Source organism: Serinus canaria, chromosome 4A (assembly GCF_022539315.1).
Source record: "Serinus canaria isolate serCan28SL12 chromosome 4A, serCan2020, whole genome shotgun sequence".
In the NCBI taxonomy this organism is placed as follows: Eukaryota; Metazoa; Chordata; class Aves; order Passeriformes; family Fringillidae; genus Serinus; species Serinus canaria.
The window spans coordinates 1552101-1561320 of NC_066318.1; the positions used below are offsets into that span (position 1 = coordinate 1552101).

Consider the following 9220-nt stretch of genomic DNA (forward strand, 5'->3'; position numbering starts at 1 on the left):
ATAAATAAATTTTACATGGTATTGCTAAGCCCATGAGGCTCTAGTTTCAAAGAGAAAGTTTCTCCCTTAAAAATGTAAATGAAACAAAGGCATTAGGTAAAACAGAGAAACATGAGCAGCTCCAATACTGGCAGGTCTGTTTCCCACCTCTAACAACAAAAAACAGACACAATCTGGTACAAAATCAAGGTGACTGACACAAGTAAAGTTTCCAGTGTCTCCGACTTCAGCAATTCCTGCACTCCACAACAGCCAGTCCTTCTGGTGTGTCAGTACTGGCACTTCCAGCTGCAAAGTTACAAGGATCAAGGACCAAAGACCAATTTGGGGAAAAACCCCCAAGGAAGGGCTTTGGGCAGCCCTGGTGCTGCCCACCCAGTTTAACAGAGGAGGGTCACCCATGTCCCAGGCTGAGAAAGGTTCTGCTGCTGTGACATCTCCTGAAGGCTAGAAAACTGGATTTTTAAGAACATGTAAGGGTTGTTTTCCTGGGATATAACCAATGCTGGCTTCAGAACCTTGGGATGTGTTCCTGCTCCTTGGCTTTGTCCTAAGTGGTGTTCTGTAACAACGGGCAGAACACTTCAAAGTTCCAGCAGCAAAAACACCACTGTAATGTTACAGCCTATTTTTAGTCAGTTTTCCCAGTTATTGTGTTTAATTCTAATTGGTTAGGAACTTTCTTGCCACTCAATTCATTGGTTAGAAGGTCCTTGTGTGTGCACAAGCTAAGGCTCTCTCTTTACACAAGTGTTTACATATTTTCTTTGTGGATTCTCATGGGATAGACTTCTTATTTTTCACAGATGCAAACTGCCTTGTTATGCAAACTGATTCCCATTCTTATGATTCTTTCTCATGGGAACTTAACAGGCTAGCTGTTAATTCAGCTGAAATAGCAAGGGTTGATCTTACAAGGCCTTTCTTTTGTAAGGTTTTACCTCTATGCAGCAGTGCTCAGGAAGTCAACCAGGACAAGAGGCCCAGGTTCCTCCCAGGCCAGCAGCAACTCCTCAGGTCAGTTCCCAGCACTGGGTCCCCCTGAGTTTCATTGTGAGGACACAGGAGGTGGCCTGGACAGGGCAGCACTTTGATGAACACATTCAACTAGATATTGCTTTGTTATGTGTGAAAATTCATTTCCTGGCTTGGGAAAGGCAAACATTATTGGCAGTATTATCAATATTATCAAGCACACAGCAGAATCCTAATGGCAAACTGGAGCTTGGTGCTCTTGTTACACCATCGACACAGGCAAAGAATGCAATCCTCTGGGCAGATATCAGAACAGCTTCATCATCACAGATTTCCAAGGCAGGGCCTTTTTTTGTCCCTGACAGGAGGCCACCAGCTAGACAATGCAAGTGCCAGCCAGGAACAGCCTGCATCCAACATGGTGCCTTGGGAAGCAAAAACGTCACCAGGCACAAGTTATTTTAATGCAGTACATAAATCACAAGAGTACAGAATGAACCAAAGGAGCAGAAACCTGCCAACATCCAGTAGGAAAATAAAGGGGATGAGGGAAGCCCTTGTAGGCAAGCAGTTTTGAAAATTCTGAATGGAAAGGACGAGAGCGGTGATCTACCTAATCTTTGCACAAGAGCTGCTTTAATATAAAGCAAATAAACTAGAATTTCGAGTAAAATGCTTGTAGGCCAGAGCTTTGACTTCAGAGTTTACTTTCCTCTCTATGTCAACAGGCAATAGAAAAATCAGTAATTACCAATTTGCAAAAGTTACTGTTTCTTTGAAATAACAGATAAAATAGAAGATGATTTTTCAATTACGTTTTTACTTCTGCTCTCTTATTCACCCTCTCAATCCAGTGCATTATTAAACACAGCACCAGCTGCATTACAAGTCAGGTTTGCCCAAGCTCTGCTTCCCTGAACATTTATTCAGTCACAAGCAGAGCTCACAGCCAGAGGAGACTCTTGCTCTGAATAATCTACTCCTTAAAGAAATTTATAGCAAGCAACAGAGGAGACAATTATTAGTCCATTAACAAATCAATAAAGTTCATCATAATCTACTTTCTCATGTTGAGAACTGCCTTCAGATCTCCCCTCTGGATACACAATGACAAGGCCACTGAATGATTTACATCACTTTGAAAGAACACAGAAGAGTTAATTTTGTGATTCTTTTTCCTCCTGCACAATTGGCAGGCCCCAGCTTCCATTCCTGTCTACTCCTCCTTCAGTACCAGTGCTCCTCTTTTATTTAGTGGAGCTCAGTTCCCACAAATGACCTCATCAGAAACAGTTCTGAAACTTCCATCGTTCCAGATCCTGCTGAAGTCACCCCAAAGCTCCAGCATTCCCATACACAGGCCCATCACACCATGCTCTCCAAACAATTCACCAACTGCTGTGAAGACTCTTCCATTGGCAAGATAAATTTTTAAAGCCAGACACGATGACCTGCGAGGGAAGACCCATGTCAGGTCCTTGACATGCTTTTTAATTATGTGGATTTCTGTATCCAAGGTCACTTCTCTGTTAAAATACTTTCATTGCTGCATTTGACATCTGTAATTTAGATAAAGACAGGGTGGAGCATTTTGATTAAATCACTTGAACTTCAGATAAACCCTTGAGCATTGCATGACAGGCTTGGCCCAGCTAAGCTCAGGAGAGGTCATGCTCTGTTTTAATAACTCATTTTTACAGTGGATTTTAATCACTCATGAACTACACCTGCCAACCAAAGTCCTGGTAAGATTCCTTGGTAGCCTCTGCCTTGAATCCAGTAAAGCAGAACTCAAAGGTTTCCTGCAGAGACCATTAGAAACTGATTTAAATAAACCGATTACAGGATCCTCCAGCCACAGAGCTATGAACTGAGTCATAACTGCAGTTTACATTACAACATCTTCAAACAAGCAGGTGAGATTTATTAAAGCTTTTTGTGTCATGGATATACCAAAACCTCAGCCAACAGACAGTTCTGTACCACCTCCCACCAATTTCACACCAGTGGAAGGACAGCTGGCAATATTCTGTCCCTGGCAGGTTCAAAGCTCTCTGATTATTATTATGTCACCTGTAAAGTGCAGATGCTATCAGCAGTTCTTAAGTGCTGATTCTGAATATCTAAAGCAGTACACTGTGTTGAACAGACCAACTGATAGATGTTTGGGATCTCCCCTGAAAAACCACAGAGTCCAGAGCCATCCCATTAATCCAGGAAGAGCTGGATTATCTCTGCACATCCCAGCTGCACAGGCAACAGGTTCTGCTCACTGCCCATGTCTGTCACACCTGGGAATTCACCTCCACTGAGTATTCACACAGCTGTGAGAACAGAATGTTACTGTCTCTGAGACAAATTAATACAGGATATGTTCATCAAAGGACTACACTGATTATTTTTTGGGGAAGTATTACATGTTCAGCATCTGTTTTCATAATTAGAACAAGATATGAGCTCTTACATTTTCTTTATCACAGGAAGTAACTTGCAAAGTGCTAAATTAACTGAACATTGAGGCATCAGTGTGAAAGGAACGAGCAGGTCATTGATTTCTCACCTTTGTCTTGAACCTCAGACTCCAAGTTAGAAATCCACATGGATTTTTATCATAATTTCATTTTGATCTTGACTTGCCAAGCTTAGCAAACAAGCATGTGAGCTATTGGGAAGCTAGGTGTCCAGCTGGTTGGCAACACATTGGCACTGAAAGGAGAGTTTGTTACAGAAAAGAACTCTGTGAAATTTAATAAAAATCAGGTAAAGCATTATGTAAACAAATTCCATGAATGTAAGCTGAATTTCCACTTTAATAAAAGACAGAGGTGGCAAAGATGTATTTAAGGATTTAACATCTGCCTGCTCTAATAAAATAAAGCAGCCATGGCCAAGTGTTGGTGTCTCTGGCAGTGCAGAGATAAAATAACCCATGACAGCTGAAAAAGCAGGTTTTCCAAGGCTCCCCTTGCCCCTGCTACTTTTCCCAGGCCAACCATCACTGCTAACTCTGACTCTGCACTCCCATGGTCTCCCACCCCTCAGCCTGCTGTGAACCCAACAATATAAAGATGTTTTTTCACTGCCTTTCTGAACTGAACACTAATTTAAAACTCTGCTCATTGTAAGATCCCTCTGCTGTGTCATGGTTTGGGAGGTGTAAATGGAATCCAAGTGCTGTCAGGCACTGGGGACACTGGGAGATCCCAGGCTGTGACTGAAAAGGACAAAGATGGGAACTCCATGGCCTTCAGTTTGTCCCAAGGACAATTCCATGGACACCCTGTGACTGTCACCAGCTCCCCAGCAGATGACATTGGGGTTGTTCTTACAGCTGAACTTTTTCAGGCTTCTTTAGTGGTTTGAGCAACTTCTCCCCAGTATTTCCCTTCCATCCCTTCTCTGGGAAGAGTGAGAATGAGGGGAGAGCATGCAGAGCTCCAGCAGAGCTGGCTCCAGCAGAGCTGGCTCCTGAAGCCATGGTTTGCCTCATGGAACAGCTACTCAGTGCACAATCCCAGTGTCTGCTGCAAATCCAGCCCTTCCAACCCGTTCACTTCATCCCACACTCCCAAATCAGGAATCTCTCCAGGGAGACCTGGGGAAGCCAGGTCATTCCTTTTTAGCAACTAATGGAAACAAGTCGATGTCAAGGAGTGCCACAGAAGAAAGAACAACTATAAGGAAATGGGGAAAAATAACGTAATCAAGTAATTCAGGAGTTACTGAGCTGTTCTGGAATTACTTCAGAGATCTTGGGGGAAAAATAAAGAAAAAATAAAGGAGCAGCATAAGAAGGAAAAATAATTTTTGCCTACAATGTACACCAGTATGGTCTTATTCTCCAAAAGTCCTTAAATGTTTGGATTGCTGAATCAAGTAAACATTTACAAGGAAAATCTTTATGCTAATACTACTTAACTTGAAAAATAGGAAACAAACCCATAATTATACTCACTTCAAACAGCAATAGAAACTAGTCTTAGGTGTCAAATAAATAATAAATAAATCAATTAACTCAAGAGTACAAGCCACCAAGAAGTAACTAAGCATAAAAATATTTATGGTATAACACATTCTAAAACTGTCAGGGATCAACACAGAGTGATAAAAGGGAACAATCAGTTTCTGAGAGTTTTCTTTTTTAACTTCAGCTCCAAAAAGGCATTTTCCTAAGAAAAAAGTCACCTTACAAAAACTATTTCTGTTTTAGTCTCTCCATCTGTAAGAGGTACAAGAAAATTGGCTCACTCCAAATTCATGGGTTTTTTGTTCCCTCCACAGATCTCCAGTGGCAAAAAATAACAAGTCTTAGTGCCGATATAAATCTGAGACAAAACTGAAACTATGGAAAGAAAACTACTATAGACATAAATAAAACAAGACTGCAGTAGTGACACTATTCCTCCAGCTTTAGAAACCTGAACTGAAACCATCTCATTCACTTGCCATGGCTGCCAAAAACTCACCATTTTTTGCACATCCCAAATGGAAAGAAAAAATCAACCAACCAACCCCCCACCTTACACACTATGTGGAGATACTGGACGCACATCAAGCAACAACTTTTAATAATCTGAATTTGTAGGTTGGTGCCTCTTTCCTACACAGGCCAAACCAGTTACAACTACTCACTCCAAGGGCAGTGGATGAGGCTGATGCTTGGGTGAGTGTAAAGTACACACCAGCGTGTAAAACTACTTTTAAATATCCGTGACTCGCAGCATAATTGCTTCCCTCTCCTCTAAGTACAGCGTTTGTAGGATTGCATTACAGCCCTACCTATAAAATACAGCCCTTTATTAGGGACAAATTAGACAGCCCTCAGTAACTTAATAACATAATAACCCATGACCACAACACTGCAGGTTTATGCATCCCATCCTCCTTTACTGATGCAAATGAGACTCCTGACTGCAGCTGGATTAGCCACATGTTTTAAATAAAGCGTGTACATGTTTTGTAAGACCTATGTCAGAAAAAAGGGAAGAAACATTAGAATGCAGTGTTAGTCTGAACATGTGAGCTGCTTCAGGACTGCAGTTGGGAGGACACAGCACTGCTTTAGGTGAGTTATGTGTGATGTTATCCACAGAATGAGAAACCCCAGGCTAAGAGGACAGAGGACAGGGCTGGGGACTGCTCAGGCAGGTGAATGCCACACAAGCACTTCCAGGGGTGAGACCTCCAGAAGAGCACAGTACACATCCTCCTCTTCCTCATCCTCAAAGACCTGAGGGACCAAAGTCTGGCAGCACAAAGCTCCCTGTCCAACCACCATGACTGGATGTGCCTGGCACCACAGCAGGCCAATACCGTGGAATCACCGAAGGATTTGGGTTGGAAGGGACCTTAAAGTCCATCTTCTTCCACAGCCCTGTCAACACAGGCACACTGAGCCCCTGGGGACACCGGGGCACTAAGGACTGAGGCACACATGACACAAGAGAACACAGTCTTAATCTTTGCCAAGATAGGTTAAGGTTGGACATTAGGAAGAAATTCTTCATGGAACATCTGATAAGACATTGGCAGGGGCTGCCCAGGGAGGTTTGGAGTCCCCGTCCCTGGTGTCCAAGGAAGGATGGAGGTGGCACTCAGTGCTCTGGGCTGGCTGACAAGGCGGGCATCGGGCACAGGTTGGGCTCGGTGATCTCAGAGCTCATTCCCAACCTCAGTGATTCTGGGATTCTGTGATTGCACCAGGGAATGAGGAAATTAGCGAGGACAGGACCTGTGCCAGGGGGGGTTTAGGATCGACGTAATAGACAATTCCTGCACAGAAAGAGTGGTCAGACATTGCAAGGGTCTGCCCAGGGAGGTGGCAGAGTGCCCGTCCCTGAAGCATTTAAGGCAAGGCTGAACGTGGCACTGAGTGCCGTGGTTCATCGGCCGGGGCGGTGACCGGTGACAGGTTGTGCTGGGGATGCCGGGGTGTTTCCCAGGCTGCGTGCCCGCGGTGTTTCTGTCACGGCCATGTCCCTGTGCCTCTGTCGGAGGCACCCGCGGCTGAGGGGCCGCTGTCGGGCCCGGCGCGCACGCGCAGAGCTGCCCCGCTTGGCGCAGGCGCGCGGGTGCTCCCCCGGCGCGCGCGGAGCGGCTGCGCGCGCACGCGCAGTTCCCCCGGCGGCTCCCGGCGCGTGCCCGGCGCTTCTCCCCCCGGCTCGGGGCCGCGCCGGGGGGGGGGCGGGAGGCGCAGCAGCGCCTGCGCGCGCCGGGCGGGTCCGCGCGCGCGAGCCCGCGCGAGCCTCCCCCCACCCCCACCGCCGGGCCCGGGGGGGGCGGCATCGCCGGCATCATCATCATCATCATCATCACCATCATCATCATCATCACCATCATCATCATCTTTCTCCTCCTCCCCTCCCGCCGCGCCCCTCCCGCTGGCGGCCCCGCCGCGCTCCCCCCCCTCCGGGAGGGCTCCCCCGCGCTTACCGTGTAGCGCGGGGCCGGCGCGGGGGCTCCGGGCTCGGCCGGGCTCGGCTGGGTCGGTCCCGGCGTCACACAATGAAATCAGCGGCCCCGATCATTAATTCTCATCATGATCGTGACGTGCGCGCAGACAGCGGCCAATGGCGCGCTGCGATCAGCGCGGCCCGGACGGCGCCCGCCCCCGCCGCCCGCCGGGGGGGCGCGCACGGGAGCGCCGGCACCGTGAGGGGACGGGGCGGCCGCAGGGCCGGCCTCGCTGCGGCCCCGGAGCCCCGCACCGCCCCCGCACCGCCGGCCGGGCCGCATCACCCTGCGAGTGCTTCTGGAAAGCCATCCCTGAGATTTCGGGGGGGGAGAGAGACAGGGAATGAGCCCGCAATCCGTGTAAATGTCCCCCGAAGGCTGGTGCCGCGCTCTGCCCGGGGACAGTACAAGAGGCAGTGCCCATAAACTGCAACGCGAGAAGTTCCGCCTCAACACCGGGAAGAACTTCTTTCCATGAGGGTGGCAGATCCCTGGGAGGGTGTGGAGCCTCCCTCTCTTGAGACATCCCAAACCCAACCGGACACCTTCCTGTGCCACCTGCTCCAGGTGACCCCGCCTTGGGCTGGGTGATCTCCAGATCCTTCCAGCCCCATCCATCCAGTGATTCTGTGGTGGCCGTCCCTGTGCCCCCACTGCATTGTGCAGCCTGGGCTCACGAGGAGACCGCCCAGTGAAACCCAAAAAGCTCCATGAAGGACCAGGGCTTCATTTGCATCAATATTATGGCACTCAAGAAATAAAATAATTCTTTCCCAGGATGGATACATTTGGTCTGGGAAGGGAGGAAATGCCAGTGTGTCCAGGTGGGCAGTGCAGGGCAGGTGGGGCCAGACACCTCCTCAGGCCCTCGGCTGGAGTTGATGACAGCTCAAGCAGCACACCCTCACTCCTGTGTCCTTACAGGGACCAGGTACTGCCAGGTGCACCAGTGCCAGCCCTCCTTCGGGCTCCATTTCCCTTCCAATGGAAACCTCCTCAACAAAGGAGCAGGAAGCACACTGCTGACCCATTCTGATGGATTCTGTGGTAGAAATCATCTAAAATCACTTTTTATTAGCTTATCTGTAGGAGCACTGAGAAGTCAGAATCAGATTTGAGACCTGTGGTCATTCCAAAGCCTCCAGACAGGCCATATCCCTACTCCAGATAGTTTCCTCTGAAAGTCGCGATGTTAAAATATTAAACGGGCAATGAATTTTGTACGATGCTTTAATCAGAAGTACCAGTAAATATTTCTGCAGGACTGAAATGAAAGAATTGCTGCTGGTTCTCTGTAGGTGGGGAGGAGAAAAGCAGACTGTTTATGTTTATTTTAAAATTGCAAGAAGATGTTTACATGGTTTAAAAATTTTAACACAGATTCTGAACTAGTGGTGGCCTCCCTTTGGGGCGTTGGGAACAGATGATCTGTAAGGTCTTTCCATCTGAAACCATTCTATATTTCTATGGTGTAGTAAACATCCTGAATTTAGTAACAGGATTTTAGGGAGAGCCCATACATTTAAACCCTAAATCTTCTGTTGTGCTGCTTTGTCTCCTGGATATGTTCCCTTCCTCTGTATGCCATCAACACTCACCCTGTAAAAATTAAATACAGCAACCACAAAACCTCTACACCACTGCTTTTATAGAAAATAATTGGTTTGGAATTGTCTATGGAACAATTCCTAAGAAACTTGGTATGTTTTGTTCTCACATTATCTGCAGCTTGGGAAACAAAAACGGTGAGAGTCTCTCTAACATCCCTTGAAAAATAATATAGTGGTGTTTG

General features: G+C 47.2%; 1 protein-coding gene across 3 annotated transcripts in view; it reads right to left on the minus strand.

Annotated features, from left to right (window-relative positions):
- HDX (highly divergent homeobox) overlaps positions 1–7539 on the minus strand; it is a 39877-nt gene extending 32338 nt beyond the window's left edge. For 2 of the 3 annotated variants that reach the window (XM_050974426.1, XM_050974424.1), the window contains exon 1: positions 3536–3653. The gene's annotated coding sequence lies outside the window, so the exon portion shown is untranslated. Of the gene's footprint in view, positions 1–3535; positions 3654–7407 lie in introns of those variants that run through there. The other variant, XM_030228927.2, reaches the window with a different exon arrangement.
- Between the last annotated feature and the right edge of the window lie 1681 nt (positions 7540–9220).